Consider the following 21,364-nt stretch of genomic DNA (forward strand, 5'->3'; position numbering starts at 1 on the left):
ATCAATAAAGCAATTAAGCTGTTATAACAATGAAAACAAGTGCACAAGAAATGCCTCACACGCCTAGTTATTATTTTAATAATACAAAGAAACAAGTAGCTACGAGTTTACTTTCTATCGTGTTACAAAGAACATAAAAATGTATGTGAAAATAAACTGTATAGTATTAGATAATGAGACATACTTACATACTAAGTTTAAGAAGATAGAATAGTTTAAGAATAAAAAAGGCTACATTAGGTTGAATTGCATTTATCGCAGACAAAAATAATGAGTTAGAAATAGGTAAAACTAAATAAAATAACACAATACAATATGCACAATATAGGTAAGTATGTATACGATATGTAGGATGCTTTAGTTTGGATAGGTAAGAAGTTTAGGTATTTGGGTTAAAACATAACTTGAACGAAGACTAGGTGAAAGCAGGTTAGTTTGAAATGAGAAGTTAGGTTGATTTTAGTTAGGTTTGGTCAAGTTAGGTTTGGTAAAAGAAGGTTTAGGTTAGTTTAGGCTACCGACGGATTACTTGTGTAAATTCTAATTAGGTTAGGTTAGGTTAGAACTGTATTCCTTATAAATCGAAATAGCTCCAAGAAGTTGTAAGATAATAAGATAATGAATCGCAAATAAGTACCTTTTGCAAATACCTATCGGTAATACCTATTGCAAATACCTATCGCTAATACCTATTGCAAATACCTATCGCTAATACCTATCACAAACACCTACAGTATAATACACACATAAAGAAGGCATGAATGAAGACGTCGGTGGGTGAAGGGTCCATCCAGGTAGTATGCTCGGTAACACAATAACGCGCCCGAGTCGAGATCGAACAATAGAAAAGGGTCGATAAGCCTATTGTTACCGTGGTGAGCAAGGTGTATTGTTTAATTAGCGTATTTCGTAAGTACCTGAAGGAGGCGCCGGGCACTGCTGAGACCTAGCGCAATCAATTCAAATGGGGGGCTATTTTTTTTTTTTTTTTTTTTTTTTTTAGGTTCAGCGGGGGCGGTGGATCGGCCCTGGGGTCAGGATCGGTGACCACTGAGAGGTGGGGCCAGAATCGGGGAATAGTTTCTACTCTTACGGCTCCGAAACGTGGTCTTTCACTATCGGCCTCATCTCAAAACTCAAAGTCGCTCAACGAGCTATGGAGAGGGCTATGCTCGGAGTTTCTCTACGTGATCGAATCAGAAATGAGGAGATCCGTAGACGAACTAAAGTCACCGACATAGCCCACCGGATTAGCAAGCTGAAGTGGCAATGGGCAGGCCACATTGCACGCAGAGAAGATGGCCGATGGGGTCGAAAAGTGCTCGAGTGGAGACCACGGACTAGCAAGCGCAGCGTAGGACGTCCACCCACAAGATGGACAGACGATCTTGTTAAGGTCGCCGGAAGACGCTGGATGCGGGTCGCTTCCAACCGGCACGTATGGAGTTCCAAGGGGGAGGCCTATGTTCAGCAGTGGACGTCTTATGGCTGAGATGATGATGCGCCAGTTGCAGGTTGCTGGTATTGTGATCTCATTTATGATAATATAATGGGAATATATATACCCGGCAGTCATGAGCGGTGGAGGGAAATGACCAAACGAGATAGTCTTATGTATCTTTCACTAGGAGTAGCAGAGAAAGCGTTATTATTGTTTGTCCTTGTCATAGTCGCACATTTTTTTCCCCATAGTGAATTTATAGTTTGTCAAAGGACTGTCTCATTTCAATCATAGAATCATACTATCTTTGTCTTACACTAGTACTACTAGTACTAGCATCCAAAAGAAAAGAATGAGTATAATTTTCCTGGTTCTTACTGACTGAATTGGTTTGACCAACTATGGTATGGTTTATGGTAGGTAACAAATAACCCGACCAAATTACGTAGGTTATGTTTTGATATGTTGTCAGAAATCTTAAAACGTATTCTCAATTTCATCACATTGCGTATAATCTGTCCTCTCACGGGTGCACGCGAACGGCATGTCTATATTAAATACTAGATCTAGGCTCTGACCATTTGTCTGTTTGAAAAGATTGAAGAGTATACCCCCCCCAACATCGCACGGGTTTCATAACCATGTCACATTACAGAATTTCAGCATTAGGAAAATCTACTTTATTTCTAGTACTTCATTATCTTCTTCTTAGCTTCATTATCAGACTAAGGTTACTTAATTCATGACAGCTGATATTTGCTTGTAATTTCATTCATAATTTTAAGGATAGTAGACCTTATTACGCCTAAATACGGTAAAGTTTAATACATCAAACTCTCTCTGTCAAATTCCACGGTGAATGGCAAATAGTCATTTCATAATAGAAAGTTTACAGTTACATACGACTTTTTGTTTTCGAACGTCACGGTCAACGTCCCAACGGTTGGCTACTCGCAAGCGTGTACACATCTTGAAGTTGCAGGCATCCATAGGCTACGGTGGCTGCTTACTATCAGGCGGAGCCATCTGCTTGTTTGCCACCGACGTAGTATAAAGAAAAGCATCATCATCATAAAGAAAACGCCGAGTACATATTTCAAAACGAACATATTGGGCCTTTTTGCAATTTCATAGCGGATGTCTTTGGAACTAACTAGCGGTGTCCACTGACGAGGCGCCACTAGCAACCTCTATACATTTGATGGAGAACTATAACTTACCATGAACCCCCTATGACACTATTTTCTATTGGCAGACTTTTTTAGAACTAATCATTAGTGACATCTATACATTTCATAGCGAATGTTTTTGGAACTAACTAGCGGTGTCCACTGACGAGGCATCTATACCTTTAAAGGAATCAACAACTAACTCACATACAAAGTGGCGCCATCTAGCGGTTTGCTATTTTAGCGGCTTTGAGCAATCGGTGCAAGTGTACTCGGTGACGCACCGATCGAACGAAGGGGCATGGAGCAAAATATTGTAAGCGTCATGAGTATCTCACGGCGCTTACGACGTTTTAAGGTCGCGACATGGGTGACGCGAATATGCACGTGCCGCCGCATTCCACAATGCACAGGTAGCTTGCATCTGTGTGACCTTGAGCGCGCACGTGGCCGACCGGCCGGCCGATGCAAAAATACTCGAACGAAGGGGCATGGATCAAAACGTCGTAAGGGCCATGAATGCTTGCATGGGGACGGGGACATTATAACATTAAGTAATAATTATTGACTGAGGTTTTTTGTTTTATTTTGATTGGCTTGTTTATTTATGTTGTAATAGATTGTAGTAGATGTTTAAGAATGTTAATGCATTTATTATTTTAACGTGGATTAGTTTTTATTAATAATTTTACTTTTAACATTAAGTATGTATTTTTAAGTTTTGAGATTTTAGATTTACTTTGTGCCTTTATTATTTAATTATTGACTGAGGTTTTTGTTTTATATTGATTGACTTGTTTATTCATAATTGTATCTTTTAACATATGTGTATTTTTAAATTTTTGACATGTGTAATTGAATAAATAAAATGTTACTCATTCACTTTTAAACTTTTTTTGACCATTCCCCACATTATTGCGCAATTTCCCATTCCCAATTAAAAAAAAAGAAGTGTATAGGTTTTTAAATAGACCTTGATTCATTTCCCCGTGCGCAAGTGTCGTGGCCTTGACGAGCACACCTGGGCGCGCGAGTCTCCCCTTTCCCCGCCACACCCCGCATCACACCCTGCGGGCCGATGCATGTACCCAACGCATGATTCTAGGATATAACTGCATCTGGCATGAGGCGCGGGGGGAAATGACTGAACGGGATAGTCTTATGTATCTTTCAGTAGGAGTAACAGCGAAAGCGCTATTATCGTTTGTCCTTGTCACACATATTTTGTTCGCTTCCCGTCTCGCTCCATCACCCTCCCCCCACCCCTCACCCCTCCCGTGGCATTGACCTTGAATGCTCACGTGTCACCGAGGCGCTTCCCCTCTCCCCTCACCCCGCTAGGCACCCTCCCCTCCTCACCCTACCCCCTCAAGGCCACTCCCCCTCCCCCTCACCCTTCTCCCACTTAATCTAAAAGGCATACGGTGACTCGCGCCTAAACATCTATAGCACAATCTAGCACCCTTCACTAAGTCCCATCGCTCAGATATAGTCGCGGCTAGAAATTTCGAACACTCGCTAACTTTGTGTTCTTTGCCGTTCTTACATATGGCGCACGCATCGCGCGAGACAGAGACAGACGATATCTCCCGCTGGGGCTTAGCTCCGGTTGACGCTGGCTTTTTCTTTAAATTACCATCGCGGTGCTTTACTTGAGCTATAGTACGCGATCTATTTCCCGTATCACGTGTGTATGCTTCGTGGGGATCTGACTCCGACTCCGAACTATAGTCGCGAGAGGACGCGGGGGCGCCGGACCTAGCGAGAGCGCTGCTCAATCGACCGGGTTCGCGCACAGCGTTTACCGCGTTTCGCGATCTACTAGACGTATCACGGTAGGACGCGGGGGCACGAAACCCAGAGAGAGCTTGGCTCGATCTTCTCGGTTCGCGCACAGAGATTACCGCGTCCCCTTCATTCCGCGATCCATCCGACGTATCACGGTAGAATGAGGGGGCACGAAACCCAGAGAGAGCTTGGCTCGATCTTCTCGGTTCGCGCACAGAGGATACCGCGTTCACTGCATTCCGTGATCTGTTAGACGGCTTATGTCGGTTTACGTGCTTAGCCGCAGTACTAATTTCGTTAAGAAACTCGGATATCGCAACTAACCCGGGTGATTCTACATTAGACTGCCTATATTTGGCCCATTCATAGCGCACTATCAGATTCAACTTATCCACGATTTTATTCACGAGTTCAGGCACGTGTAAATATTCTTCTTGACGCAACGATCGAATGGTGGTGACGGCATTCGCGACGTGCGCGGCGAATGAGGCTATATTCGAATTGTCTTCGGACAAACGCGGCATGCGTTTGACACTATGAATTTCCGTAAGGACAATTTCCTCAGGGTCGCCGAACTGCCGTTCTAGCGCTTCCATTATTGCGTACGCTTGTCGTTTTACCCAACTTCTAGTCCGTTCTTCGACGGTCGCGTCACTGCTGCCGACAGACTGCGCCTTCAGTTGCGCAACCTGCAGCCGTTAATTTGCAGTGTCAGACTCTGTCTTAGTAGCTTCGACGGTCACGTCACTGCTGCCGACAGACTGCGCCTTCAATTGCGCAACCTGCAGCCGTAAATTTGCAGTGTCGAACTCGGTCTTAGCAACGGCTAGACGGGCTTTATGAACCTAGAGCTCGGCCATTAGCACGGACAATTTCTTATCGCGTTCCCTAACCGATTTGCGATTCCTTAATTCGCGATTAGACGGCGCCATCGACGGCGGCGTCGGCGCATCGGTGTCTTTATTCACTAGCGTACTCGACCTACTACGAACTACTACCGTGTTATCTAACGCTTCGGAGTGTACCGACTCGTTTCCACCGGTAGTATTCGGGTTGCCACCTTGCTCCACGTATTTTTCTCGCCGGACGTAATCTTACCGGACGAGGGGGTAGGGGTGTCCATGTTCGGTGCGGGCACAGGTGCAGGCGGGCCCCTGGTGCGCGGGCGAAGGCTCCTTGCTTCCTTTTCGGACATCTTTCTGGCTGGAACCACTTCACTTTACACACGCGGGGGGTCCCTAACTTGACCTGCCTATGCCTATGACTGACGTTACCGAGCGCAACGTCAGTGCCCTAAGCATGGATCCCTCGTGGCACTGAATCTCCCGCAATGGCAAAGTGCAATGCCTAGAACGTTCGAAAGCAGTGTGTGGGTATCAACCATGTGACACATGCAACGAAAGTTGCCAGGACACGTGAGCGGAGATAAACCTACAACACTGCACGGTCCGTCCGGCGAGCCGGTAAATGGGTTACGGAAAGGTATTGGGTTTGGGTCTAAACCGAAGCGAACTTCTAGGCTCAGCGCGTCCTTTATTCTGTCTTGCCGTCTGAGTTAAGCAACGTTCGCTTGAAACTCAGCGCGTACTTTATTCTTTCTTGCCGTCTGAGTTAAGCAACGTTCGCTTGAAACTCAGCGCGTACGTGTTTCTTTCTTGCTGTCTGAGTTAAGCTATGTTTGCTTGAAACTCAGCGCGTACGTGTTTCTATCTTCATTCGGCTTCAGAAGGACCAAACTGTGGAGTGTAGACTGTAACTTTGAAGTGATGAGGGGTTCGTTGGGTGAAGCGTAGAAACTGGCAATCTGGAACGCGCCGGTCGCTGCTGCCTCGAAGTCCGCTATACCTCCATTTACCGGTATATGTGTTGTGAGAAATGAAAACACATATATTTGATTTATTTACTGGAGAGTGTTCAGGCTGGTATGAGTGAAGCTCTCTTGATGTCTCTGATATCTCTGAATAAGCTACAAACGGCTCCGGTTTATATAGGAAAATACGAGGCCGTTAGGTACCTTTTTCAACTAGTGGGTGTATCATGCAGAGTCAGTAATGTATATTTTTGCCAATCTCATTAATAATTAACACGTATGAAAAGAACATGGATCCTAGACTTTTAACTAGATACATACATTCCACGCAATTCATTAACATAATATACGAACACAAAAGTAAAATCATGATAAAACGCACACAAGTAAAATGATTAAAACTTAAAATACTAAAAGATTAAACTGAAACATAACAAGACTCCTAGCTATTCACGACATTAATCATTCTTTTTAAACAAGATGATATTAATTTCAAGCATGTTTATGATGAACATGTAGGAACTGTAGGAAGTGATATGTCGTGGTCTCAATTTCGTGAAGTGTGTGGACAAGTATGGAACATGCCGTTCGATTACTTAGTTATAATTAAAGATTGTAATAGAAATTCTGGATGTTATAGGAAAGGTTTTTATACGTTTATCATGCTATATTAACTGGATACATAAAGCATAGTATTTACCTATATTAAAAACTTATTACTTAAAATGGAGCCGACTAGTACGGACATGAAACATAAAATTAACGAGGAGAAATTATTTAAACAAAAACCGGGCAAGTGCGAGTCGGACTCGCGCACGAAGGGTTCCGTACCATAATGCAAAAAAAAACAAAAACAAAAAAAAAGCAAAAAAAAAAAACGGTCACCCATCCAAATACTGCCCACTCCCGACGTTGCTTAACTTTGGTCAAAAATCACGTTTGTTGTATGGGAGCCCCATTTAAATCTTTATTTTATTCTGTTTTTAGTATTTGTTGTTATAGCGGCAACAGAAATACATCATCTGTGAAAATTTCAACTGTCTAGCTATCACGGTTCGTGAGATACAGCCTGGTGACAGACGGACGGACGGACGGACGGACGGACGGACGGACGGACGGACGGACGGACGGACAGACAGCGAAGTCTTAGTAATAGGGTCCCGTTTTACCCTTTGGGTACGGAACCCTAAAAAGTACTCCAATCTGCTGAAGCAGTAAGAAAAAAAGTTAAAAACATTCGAGATGTTAAATCAAACGATAATATGATGTTGGAACTTGGAAGCAATGTTGAAACCAATCACAGATCCACTTAGTGAAATGGTAAAAAATAAAAATAATAATATATTGATAACAATCTAAACATTAATGACAGAGATTTTAATAACGATAGGTTTAAATGGAACAGGTCAGTAAAAACATTGAAATATAGTCCTTCTGAAGATGGAATGAAAGAAAGTTTAGATAATAAAACATTACTGAGAAAATCATCTGAATCTGAATCAAATTATAGTGAAAATGAAAATGAATTAAATGACAAGGATTCTATATCACATGAAAGTGCCGACCAAAATGATTCAACAAATAATGCTTCATTTAGAACGCCAGACTCGTATGCTTCTCCTCGCGAAGATCCCGCTTGGCAAAAACAATATTTTAACATAGACATTCCATTCGGTGTACAAAATGAGCGTGGTAAGCTAATGCTTGGATCTTTTCCAATTTCTGTGAATGATGACAAACTCACGATAGGAGGAGAAAATTATTTTTTAACGCAGGGCTTAGATGATTTATTGTTTAAGAAAGTACCTGATTTAAAAGTAGTAACTGAAGATGATAAGCGATCATATAAAACTTTGTTATTGAAAACTAATGCACATAGACGTGACTTCGATCCAAATAAACCGATAAAAAGCAACAAGGGCATGAAATATTTATACGTTATAAAACTTCTTTTCAAATTATCCAACAACGTAGGTACACTGTACAGTAAGTGAAGTATTAGGCTAGAAACAGTGCTCTACTGACGGTCAGCGCTGACCGTCGGTCGGCGTAGCTATATCTATGCAAGTCTATGAATGCGCACACAGCTACGCTGACGGTACGCGCGTGATTTGGTCCGCGCGTACGGTCGGTCGAGCCGTCGGTCCGCTCGTCGGTCGCGCGTACGTCGGTCGACCGACGAGCTATGAGATTCTATGGATGCGTTCAGTGCTTCGCTGACGGAGCGACCAACCGTACGCGCGTATGTATCAGCGATGCACTGTATTTCATCGTACATTTTCATTAATATAGCTACGTCCAACCGACGTCAGCGCCGACCGTCGGTCGAGCACTGTAAACGTTTGATCACGACCAACGATCAGCGCGTGTGATCGGCGCGTATGGTACGCGCTGACCGTCAGTCGAGCACTGTTTCCAGCCTTATATGTATCCGGCAAAGGTTTGCCATCAATGAAAAAATTTAAAAGAGACATCTCATATGTGTTTGTGTATTGGGATGATCCAAACCAATTAGTAGAAAGTTTAAGGGCGGGTTGCACCATGCCCTTTTGATGTGCTGATGATGGCTAAAAATGGCGCTAACGAACGCTAACTGCATATTTGGGTTGCACTATGCCTAACGTCTGTTAAAAAGTTACGCTGCCCTTAACCGGTCGTAGACCACTGGTTAACGATTTGATCGCCTGATAAAAATGGCGGCACTTCTTTAGCAAGGTCCGGTCAATTAAATCATTTTATAGAATAAAAATAATTTAATTAATACCAAAAACAATAATGAAGTGTTCAAAGTGTAATAAATCAAGTGGTGCTAAATGTATAGTCATTAGTTGTGACTCCTGTTCGACCAAACTATGTCAAGAATGTGCAGGACTCTCACCAACAGAGGTGCGCGTGTTTGAGCTAAAAACAATCCAAAGAGTGGTTCAATTCTTGTGCACGGACTGCAAGAAAGCTATGCGTGAGCTCCCAAACATTCTGCAGTCGATTCAACAGCTCCAAAAACAGGTCGAAGATCTCAAAAGGCGCAATGATATTGCAAGCCGGGAAGAGGTCATTCAAGAGTTGATTGAGCGGAAAAGACGGGCCAAAAATGTCATTATCTTCAATGTACCGGAAAGTTCCTCTAACCAACCGGAAGAAAGGAACCAGCATGATGTGCGAGAATGTGAAAAAATTGTAGCCACTATAACCGGGGAGGTCAACATGTCCGGGGTCAAGGTCGTGCGTCTTGGACGCCCAGGTAACGGTTCACCCAGACCGAGACCAACCAAAATCATGTTTAACAACAAATACGACGCTCTGAAGATTCTTAAAAACAAAGGAAGGCACTCCAATGGCAAGAACATCAGGTCAGACCAAACACCTTCACAACAAGAGTACCTAAAAATGCTACGCACAGAATTGGAGGAACGCACCAAAGAAGGAGAGGAAAACCTTACAATTAAATTAATAAACGGTTGCCCTAAAATAATAACTTTATCAAAAAACCAAGCCACCCAACAATAACACCATGCAAACAAAATAATACAATTCTACCTATCTTAGACAATACCATTATATACACTAACTCAGGCTCGTTACAACCTAAATTTGACCTATTTCATACTCGTGTTCTTACATGCAAACCCAAACCAATAATCATGGCTGTGACTGAAACATGGTTAAATGTGAATATACCCAATAACTTAGTGAGTATTCCGGGTTATGATCTATACAGGAAGGACCGGGTTGACCGAAGAGGCGGAGGTGTCGCTGTGTATGTTGCCCAGGATGTATGTGGATTGCAAATACTAGCTAAAGTAAATACCAGCTACTCTTCTCTGCGGTCTATTGACACGCTATGGTTAGATATAACTTTAAACCAATACAAATTCTTATTTGCATGCATCTATCGACCAGAAGATTCTTGTATAAATGAAGAAAAAGTTTTAATAAGTGAAATATCATCTGCGTCCACATCGTGTAACGTCATCATTACTGGAGATTTTAATTACCGTGAGATAACCTGGCCATTAGCAAACACTCAGCATAGTGACAATAGAAGAGAGTATATGTTTGAGGAAATGTTCGTACAGAGCAATCTATATCAATTGGTCCAAAAACCCACTCGACACAGAGAAGGCAACCGGTCTTCCCTCATCGATCTGGTCATGACGAATGACGAAAACCTTATTACAGCTGTTGAACACCAACCGCCTGTGGGAAAATCCGATCATGATTTTCTACTACTGTTAATGCAAATAGAAAATAATAATACATTAAGTAAAATTATAAAATCGAACAGGAAAAACTACTTTAAATCAGACACTGAGAGTATAGACTCGGCCTTATACGAACGCGACCTTTTAAATCTAGTAAGCACACATAATACACCTAACTGCAAATGGGAAGCATTTGAATCCACCATCCTCGAGGTGGCCAACAAGCATACACCGAACATGAGGCCACCGCGTAAACCACCACTGAAACCTTGGATTGACAAAAATATAAAACAAAAAATACAGGACAAACGAAAGGCATGGGACAAATATGTACTTACAGAATGCAGAGATGATTACAAGCACTACAGAACACTTAATAATACACTTCTAAGTATAACTAGGCAATCCAGAACTGATTATGAAAGCCGCATTGTAAATCTCGGACCTAAGGCGTTTTACGCGTACATTAGAAAACAACTATGCACAAAAGTTTCAGTTCCTCGTGTTATTCACGATGGGGACAAGACAGTAACAAGTGAGGTTGACATTGCGAATGCGCTAGCCAAACGTTTTGAAGCAAACTATGTTAAGGAGTCAAACGACACGGTACCTCTTATTGCATGCCCTCGGATCCAGGAATCCTTATGTGACGTCACTATTTCGGAAGATAAAGTTTGGAACAAATTAAAGAAGCTACGCGAAGATACTTCCATGGGCCCCGACGGAATCTCAGCAGTCTTGCTAAAGAAATGTAAAGCTATTTTGCCATCACTTACGCATATAATGAAGGAGTCATTTCACACATCAATCGTGCCGCAGAAGTGGAGGAACGCTCTAGTGACACCTATCTACAAAAAGGGAGACAAACTTAACCCTAACAACTACAGACCAATTAGTCTAACCTGTCTAGCAGTTAAGCTAATGGAGGCTATTATAAACGACGAAATAAGGCTATTCCTAGATAGGAATCACATAATTGTCGACCAACAACATGGCTTTATGAAGAGAAGATCCACTGTCACTAACCTATTAGCATGTGTCAAGGTCTGGTCTAGCCATCTGGATAATGCAGAACCAATCGACGTGATATACCTGGACTATGAAAAAGCTTTTGACAGAGTGCCTCATCGTAGACTCCTAGCTAAACTTGAACACTTTGGCATAAGAGGAAAGCTTCTACAATGGATAGAATCGTTTCTAAGAGATAGAAAATTTAGAGTGCGGATCGCTGACAGTGTTTCTGATGAATTTGATGTCTGGAGTGGCGTCCCACAGGGATCGGTCATCTCAACAACCATGTTCAGCATATTTGTTACCGACTTACAAACCACCATCGAATCCAACTTCAGCTTCTTTGCAGATGACTCCAAGCTGTTTGTAAACCCTATGATAGACCATAGCAAACTACAGGCAGATCTGAACCGAATTAGGGACTGGTGCCTAGACTGGCTTATAAACCTCAACGAATCAATATGCACAGTCCTCCACATGCACAAGAAAAACCCCAAGTTGCCCTACACTTTAAACAACGTACAATTAGCAGGAACCACGACCCAACAAGACCTAGGAGTCATTATGTCTGACGATCTCAAATGGGAACCCCATATTTCACAAATGGTAAAAAAGGCTAACTCTATAATCTACATAATTAGAAGAGCTTTTCGTATTCTCACCACCGAAACAATGCTAAAGATATATAAGACCTACATAAGACCAATTCTGGAATATGGTTTTCAGATATGGAATCCATACTTCAAAAAAGACATTGACATGATCGAGCGAGTGCAGCGTAGAATTACTAAAATTCCCACACAGCTAAAGTCACTTTCGTACGAGGAAAGACTAGTCAAGCTGGGCTTGACAACACTGCAAAAAAGGCGTGAACGTGGTGACTTGATCGAGACATTTAAAATCATTCATGGATATTACGACTGTCCAGAACTAAGCGACCTGTTCACTCGAAACCCAAACACGCGCACAAGAGGACACTACCTTAAACTAGTAACCACAAAGCATAAAACAAATATCGCGAAAAACTTCATTGCAAACCGGATAGTAAATGCTTGGAACAAATTACCCTCTGAAGTTGTGAACTCTACAAGCGTGAATCAATTTAAAAATAGACTGGATAAACTATCTAAACAGTGAAATCGTGCTAAGTGAACTATGATTTAGACGCACCAGCATCAGCTGCCTGTCTAAAACGAAATAATAATAATAATAATAAGATGAATCAAGGATGCTATCACAGGTTAACAAATACGTCCCATGAGATGAAACTCGACGACATGTAATGAACACTACTTGTCGGCAGAATGGTCAATAAAACCAATTTAAAAGGCTTCTGCTTATTGGAATCAAGATAAAAATGATAAATCCTTTGTACAAATCCACCACGGACGAACTATGATATTCGAAAACAGCGAGATGGCAACTGTAAACATCTACAAGTCTGCCTCTGAAAATCGTAACCCGCTACAGAAGTGAACTATGTTTAGAACTATAAACGTACATAAAACAAGATGCGAAATATAAAATCAAGTATTTTAGTGTGAAGCAAATGTATTGGGACGATTCCAGGCTAGTTGGCATACCTAATAGGTTATAATAAAAGTGAGAAAAATGTGTAATGCAAAAGTAATTAAAATACTTCAACTCCTACTTACTTGGGTTTTATTTGCTTTTACAACATAATCTTATTTATAAACGTAAGAAACAACAACTGTTGTAAATAGCTATTGATTCATGCATGTTTAGTTTAGTCTTTACGTATAAGTTTACTATTTTTACTTTTGTGTGTATATCATGTTTTACTTGTGTTCGTATATTATGTTAATGAATTGCGTGGAATGTTATGTATCTAGTTATAAGTCTAGGATCCATGTTCCTTTCATACGTGCTAATAATTAATGAGATTGGCAGAAATAAACATAACTGACTCTGCATGATACACTCACTAGTTGAAGAAAGGTACCTAACGGCTGGATATTTTCCTATATAAAGCCGAGCCGTTTGTAGCTTATTCAGAGATATCAGAGACATCAAGAGAGCTTCACTCACACTAGCCTGAACACTCTCCAGTAAATTAAATCAAATATATGTCGGAGACCGATGGTCTTAAAGGCGGTGGGCGCATGGGGGTAGTACCTAGATGTATTACTTCACAGCTAAACCAGTATGCTACCATTGCTACCAGTGCATGAAATAAACATTCGGACTCGTTAACCATACTAGTGCCTACCATATTTTAGTACTAAATTTAAAAAAGAACTAATCGCTATTAGGAGGTTATCTGATTAAAAATTGAAAATAAAAAGAGCACATGAAAGCGTTTAAATCTTTATTCAATTCAAACTAGGCCGGCTCCAACCGTACACCTCTGACCTGAGAAGATTTAGCCCTATATGGGACCGGCAACAAACTCAGCGGGGCACATCTTTTCAAAACAACACATCACACATCTTTTCTTTATTTCACAAAAGTAAGCTTCTAATGAAACATAAGAAATCAAAATAACACTTGAAATAAAACACTTAGCTAAATGATTAAAGAACGCTGGATTCTATAAGCTATCAGAATAATCCTTCAGGTATAAGCCTTCAGGAACGTGGCGAGTTAGGCACGAGGTTGGCTAACGAGTACGTCCGATTTCTAGCGCGGTCCGATCAAGAAAAAGTACCAGCGGCGGAGCCTCTCCGCTCCCGCCTCAGTCAAGTTGGCAAACCTGCTCGACCAGTCTACCAACATAACAACAAAAATGCCAACTCGTGCCTACGCTACCCCCAAGAGAAACCTCTTGACGTTCCAAAGCCTGTTACCTGTCATCTTAGTCCAACAACACGCCAATAGATGGCGTTACTCTTTACGCAACTTTATTTCAACAATGCGCCAATATATGGCGTTACTCTCTACGCAACTTTATTTATTTCGTTACAACCAAATAATATGTAGCTCAACATTGCTAATCGATTTTATACAGGCGTCTAAAATAATGAACTATAACGCTGCAATACGTCATTCTGGTGTCAGGCTCCGACATATCGACTACCGTAGGCTCAAAGGGCTTAACGGACAAAACGCGATTTTTCAGGAGAGCCAAAAAACAGTTTTGTTTTGAGAAAAAAAATCATAACTTTTTTGTTTGTTTGAATAAACTGATGCCTGTATGTGGCTTATTCTTAACTTTTTGAGAGCTTTTAAACTGATTGCTTGAACTTATAATACAATGCTTATTTACGAAAATAGCATGTCCGTTACGCCAAAAAACACGACTGGTTTTAAGAAGGGCGTCCCTTACGCCTCTTTTTTATAGTTTATCTTATTAGAAAAAGGGCGTAATGTACAGAAAAATTAACTGTTTTAGTACCATTTGGCGTAAATCCAACAATTTCGTTGCAATATTGGCAACTTGCATTTAAGGAACTCTATACTTCTAAGTACTATAATTTATAATATTTTTTTCAAAACCTTATGGAGATGTATTCACTGTTAAGTTTTATTCCCCATTTTTGTTATTTTGGATACTTAAACTTGGAAAAGGTCGTTTTTTATAGCCACAAAACCAATATTTTCTTTTTTTTATTTATTTATATTATTTGAACAGAATCACTGCTGTCCTACCATCTATATTTTTTTATGTATACCTATCATAACAATTTATAACAATTACTTATACTATCTTATCTTATCTTATCTTATTGTTTTCGGGGGCCCTTGCGGATACACTTCGACCCATAGGGATCTTTTGTGCAGTTACCCCCTAGAAGAGATCCGTCAACTACTCAAGAGCTTTTCCCACCATATCCATGTGTCGGATGATGGAGCTCATGGGTAGCGTTTTAAAGTCCTTTGGTTCCAGGTATCCTGCTCCAAAGTCCTTCATTCTTTGTCTGGCGAGGGCGTGACATTCACACATTAAGTGTCTTACTGTCTCTTCCTCTTCGCCACACATACGACAATCGGTGTTGTCAGAGTGTCCCATCTTGGCCAGAAATCCTTTGACCCCGTAATGGCCAGTAAACACCCCCCTTTTGCTAAGTTTCCAAAGCTTTTTGCTCCAGCCGGAGTCTATTCCTTGCATGAAGAGCTTTGCATGCTTTAGACCCGTCAGACTATCCCATTCTTCCTGGTGTTTGGTCTTGGTATGGTCTTTAATAGCCGTTGTGATGGTTCCCTGTGAGAGCCCCACGAATGGTTCCGGACCTATAAGGTTACTTACAGATCCGGCTCTGGCGAGTTCATCTGCATTTTCATTGCCTATGAATCCCTCGTGCCCTGGGATCCATACCAGTTGCACTCTGTTTTGCCTTCCAAGCTGGTTCAGGGCTTGGACGCCATTATATACCAGTCTAGAGTCCACTCTGGGAGCTTCGAGCGCTTTGAGAGCGGCCTGACTGTCGCTGAGTATATAGATATTCTTCCCTTGGGTTCGCCTAACTATATTCTCATGCACACAGGCAATTATAGCGAATGTCTCGGCTTGGAAGACAGTGGCGTAATTGCCCATGCTTATACTACTACTAAAGTCATTTGCATAAATGCCTGCCCCCGTACCAGATTCTGTCTTAGACCCATCTGTGTACCATATGATGTCGTTTTCATCAGAGATTGGTGCTTCAAGACCTTCGGTCCACTCAGCCCTTGTTGGAATTTTAACGTTAAAATTCTTATGGAACACAATCTTGGGTTGCATCTTATCGCAGCCCATGTTCGTAATCCTTTTCATGAAATTGTCACATTCCATGTTTGTGTGTTTGGTCTTTGGCTTGCTATCGCTCCAGAGGCCTGTTAGGGTCAACCTGTGTAGCGATTTCCGGGCCTCAGATTGTATCACTAGGTGTAGCGGCGAGAGGTCTAGCAGTACCTCCATCGCCGCTGTTGGCGTCGTTCTAAACGCGCCAGTAATAGCCATGCATGCCGTTCTTTGTATTTTCATAAGGGCATCCCTGAATGTGCTCTTTAGTGTCCTTGGCCACCATGCCAGGCATCCGTACAAGATGATTGGTCTTACCATCATGGTATAGATCCATCTTAGTACCTTTGGGTTTAGACCCCACGTTTTGCCATAAGCCGATCTACACATTCCAAACACTCTAAGTGCCTTGGTGGTTGTTAGTTCGACATGCTTTCTCCAGTTCAGCTCTTTATCTAGTGTAACGCCTAGATATTTCACTTCATTGGACATTTCCAGTACCCTTCCATAAAGCTTCAGCTGCTTCATGCCATTAAGGGTCTTTTTCCTGGTAAACGGTATTACCACTGTTTTGCCTGGGTTTATGGAGAGTTGATGACAGTTGCACCATCTCTCCACTTGCTTCAGTGCTTTATTCATGATTTCCGATGAATCTGAATCACTGTTCCCGGGAATTTCCCGTTTACAAGAATCACTAAATCATCTGCGTACCCTACCGTATGTATTGGGCCTTTGTTTAGTTCTTCCAACAGTGAGTTAACTACCAGACTCCAGAGAGTTGGTGAGAGAACCCCACCCTGTGGACAACCCTTCGTGGCCGTAGCTAATATTTCATATCCCATAAGGGAGGATTTTATTAGTCGGCTATTTAGCATAGTACCAATCCATCTACAGATTGTTGGTTCTATGCCGTGTTTAGATGCTGCAATATTGATTGCCTGATACGTGGTGCGGTCAAATGCCCCCTCCACGTCTATAAAAGTGGCCAGACATAGTTCTTTGTTCTCTATCGCCTGTTCCGCTCTGGTTGTCACCAGGTGTAGTGCCGTTTCAGTCGATTTACCCGGCTGATACGCACACTGCAATTGGTGCAGCGGATGCCTCTTAAGAGGACCATCCCTTATGTGTCTGTCTACCAGTTTCTCCAATGTTTTGAGGAAAAACGATGACAGACTTATCGGCCTGTATGATTTGGCTTCTGTGTAATCTGCTTTGCCCGGTTTAGGCAAGTACGTTACCTTTACCATCCTCCACACACGCGGTACGTGTCCGAAGGCTATGCACGCTCTGTACAGTCTACCTAAGTGCGGTATTAGTACATTGGCGCCCTCTTGTAGTAGTATGGGGTAGATTCCATCTGGCCCCGGGGCTTTGTATGGTTGAAATGTGGATAGTGCCCATTGTATCTTATCGTGATCTACTACCTTTTTAGACGTGTCCCAGTTGTATCTGGTCGTGCTGATGGATTGTTCCATTGCACCGGTCCCATCGTCCGTTACGCTCTGATGTATTATCGAGCCTGGGAAGTGTGTGTCACACATAACTTTGAGGGTTTCTAGCCCCGTTTCAGTCATTCTTCCGTCACTTCTTCTAATGGAAGTGAGTGGAACTGACTTCGTTGCAGCTAGTGCCTTTGTAAGTCTCATGCCTTCCGGTATGGACCTGATTTGATCGCAATGGTTCATCCATGCTTTCCTTTTTGCTTTCCTCACAGCTTTGCTGTATTCCGTGAGTTTTCGCGCGTAATGCTCGAAGTCGTTGGTCCTTTTAGCATCATTGAAGACAGCCCTGGTTTCCTTCCGGAGTTTTGCAATCTCCGGGTTCCACCAGGGCACCTTCTTCGCCAGGATTTTCTTTTCCGGGCAGTTGTTTGTCCAAGCTGTATAGACAGCTTGTGCTATTCTGTCTGTTTCAAGTTCTATGTCTATAATAGAGTTTAACTTGCCTTTAGGGTCTCCCAGTTCCACCTCCAGGTCGCTTTTGAACGCTAACCAGTTGGTGTTCCTGGGATTCCGTTTGCGTATAGTTTCTAATTGGATTTTAGTCTTATACCTGAAGCATATATGTGACGTCCCACGGATAAAGGTACCTTATGGCGGTTGGCGCTTACGCTATTATTAACGCCGCTCCAATATTATTGCGGGGCTATGCGACGTAAGCGCCAGCCGCCATAAGGTACCTTTTGCCGTGGAACGTCACATATATCTGTGGTCCGATAAAGAAATCTCCCCAGAGACATGCCATGAGCTTATGTTTATGTTTATTACTTATACTTTATTACTTATACTATAGAAAGTATGTATGCGTTATTCCTGTTTCAAATCTTAATTTGATCATACATTTTACTTTTATACACTATAATACTATTAGGTACAATAGTAGTTTTGACATTTTGTATGTCAGTTCAGTAAAACTTAATGAATATGCGATTATTTATGACATAACATCAGAGTAAGTAGCAAAAAAGGCATATGGCCAGGCCTACGTACTTCTATGGATGTAAATCCAAACGTTATAGACAATAACTTTTATAAGGTTAATCCTATAAATAAGGGTTTAATTTAAACAAAAAAGTATTAATATTACGTCTAATCATAATTGCAAATGGCCCAGTCACATACAAAACTATTGTAAAAATCTTAATTTAAACACATATTTTATCAAATATAAATAAGCAGAGTTTATTGAGCACAAGGGAAAAAAAGAATCAGAAATCAATAATTACGTCAATCACATTTTAAATGTATGTCCTGTCGGCCAGGATTACAGCAAGAAGTAGGTTTATATTATTCTACAAATGAATGAAACCTCCAACAAAAACTAAAAGTTATCAGTCTAACCTTAATTAATCGCCATAAATATCATTTGAATATAGTCATGTTTTATTATTTTCATAAAACTGATGAAAAAGATACCCACTAGTTCAGTATAAATTGTCAAATTTTAGTAACCCTATAAATAAAGCATTAATGAGCACATGAGCAGGTAATGCAAGTACCTACTAATAAAAAAATTACAAGGAAAGAACTAGGTCATCCCACTTATACACAAAACAGCAACAATTATAAACTCGAAAGTTTATATAGTATGTTGGCGTATCTCTTACATTGAATTATCTAACATTCGTATAAATATCCACTTGTTGTGGGCGTAACGTACATTTAGCACTCAAGAATCTACTGCAAATAGGCGTAACTGACAAAAAACTAGCACAGATTTAATAAAATTTCCGATGCAAAAGGGCGTATCGTACAAAAAGTTGGGAGTTAAGCCAAAATGTCTCACAACATTTTTTTGAATTGGCAGATACGGCAAAATGCGTTGGAAAATTGTGTTCAAGCATTGATTTTTCATAGGGCTTATCGGACATTTTTTTCAAGTTATCGAGACGTTAAATATACCATTCGATAGAGAAAAAAAAACTGAGTATAACTGCATTCATAACTCATTTTCGCCATTTTGTCTCTTACGCTCTTTGAGCCTACGGTAGTCGATATATGTGTTTTTATTTCACACAACACATATACCGGTAAATGGAGGTATAGCGGACTTCGAGACAGCACAGCGGCCGGCGCGTTCCAGATTGCCGAGTTTCTACGCATCACCCAACGAACACCTCATCACTAAAGTTACAGTCTACTCTCCACAGTTTGGTCCTTCGAACCGGATGAAGATAGAAAAACGTACGCGCTGAGTTTAAAGCAAACATAGCTTAACTCAGACAGCAAGAAAGAAACAAGTACGCGCTGAGTTTCAAGCGAACGTTGCTTAACTCAGACGGCAAGACTGAATAAGGACGCGCTGAACCTAGAAGTTCGCTTCGGTTTAGACCCAAACCCAATACCTTTCCGTACCCCATTTACCGGCTTGCCGGACGGACCGTACAGTGTTGTAGGTTTACCTCCGCTCACGTGTCCTGGCAACTTTCGTTGCATGTGTCACATGGTTGATACCCACACGCTGCTTTCGAACGTTCTAGGCATTGCACTTTGCCATTGCGGGAGATTCAGTGCCACGAGGGATCCACGCTTAGGGCACTGACGTTGCACTCGGTAACGTCAGACAGAGGCGAAGGCAGGTATAGATAGGGACCCGCCGCGTGTGTAAATTGAAGAGGTTCCAGCCAGAAAGATGTCCGAAAAGGGAGCAAGGAGCCTTCGCCCACGCACCAGGGGCCCGCCTGCGCCCGCACCGAACATGGACACCCCTACCCCCTCGTCTGGTAAGACTACGTCCGACGAGACCAATACGTGGAGCAAGGGCACCAGTGGCAACCCGAATTCTACCGGTGGAAACGAGTCGGTACACTCGGAAACGTTAGATGACACGGTAGTAAATCGAAGTAGGTCAAATACGCTAGTGAATAAAGACACCGATGCGCCGCCGCCGTCGCGGGCGCCGTCTAATCGCGAATCACATAGGAGTCGCAAATCGGTTAGGGAACGCGATAATAAATTGGCCGTGCTAATGGCCGAGCTCGAGGTTCGTAAAGCCCGTCTAGCCGTTGCTAAGACAGAGTCCGACACTGCAAATGTACGGCTGCAGTTTGCGCAATTGAAGGCGCAGTCTGTCGGCAGCAGTGATGCGACCGTCGAAGCTACTAAGACAGAGTCCGATGTACTATATGCCTAAGTTAACATATTAACAGTAACTATACGTTACTGTCTGCAACATAAATATGCGACGCACGTAATTGTATAAATAGCATGTAAGCAATAATAGCCTATAAATATGTTATGTTTAGATTTACTTGCTCTCTCTATACTTGGATACCGAGAATATAACACATCTTCGGTAATGTCTCGTTTCACTTAATCTCCATTCGACCCTCCAACTACCAACTCATCAGATGGCGACCCATACCAGAAGAATACCAGGAAAACGAAGTCCACCACAGCGCATCGCATAGGAAAATGAAGATAGAAGTCAAGGCAAGAAGATCACCCTAATGAAGAATTCAAGTTAAAGAACCTATTTTTCAAGAAAGAAACTTCCTGCGCATTTTCAAGAAAGAACCTTCCTATTAAAACAGAACCCTCCCACACATTTTGAAAACGAAAGAGAAGAAAGAAAAAGATGACCAAGGGGAAAAACTCAAATTAAGAAAAAACGAAGAAAGAAGAAAGAAGAGCGTTGTCCAGGGTTATCCCGGCTCGCAATTCAAGAGGTGTCCAGGGTTATCCCGGCCCATATCAAGAGGTGTCCAGGGTTATCCCGGCCCATGCTCGAGGGAGTCCAGGGTTAGCCCGGCCCGTCATCGTC

General features: G+C 41.9%; 1 long non-coding RNA gene across 1 annotated transcript in view; it reads left to right on the forward strand.

Moving 5' to 3' along the window:
• The window catches only part of LOC134805938 (uncharacterized), a 145,037-nt gene extending 124,154 nt beyond the window's left edge, over positions 1–20,883 (forward strand). The window contains exon 2 of the long non-coding RNA XR_010146437.1: positions 20,712–20,883. This is a non-coding gene — a long non-coding RNA (uncharacterized LOC134805938). The remainder of the gene's footprint in view (positions 1–20,711) is intronic.
• Positions 20,884–21,364: the final 481 nt, after the last annotated feature.

This window comes from Cydia splendana, unplaced genomic scaffold, assembly GCF_910591565.1.
Source record: "Cydia splendana unplaced genomic scaffold, ilCydSple1.2 scaffold_89_ctg1, whole genome shotgun sequence".
In the NCBI taxonomy this organism is placed as follows: Eukaryota; Metazoa; Arthropoda; class Insecta; order Lepidoptera; family Tortricidae; genus Cydia; species Cydia splendana.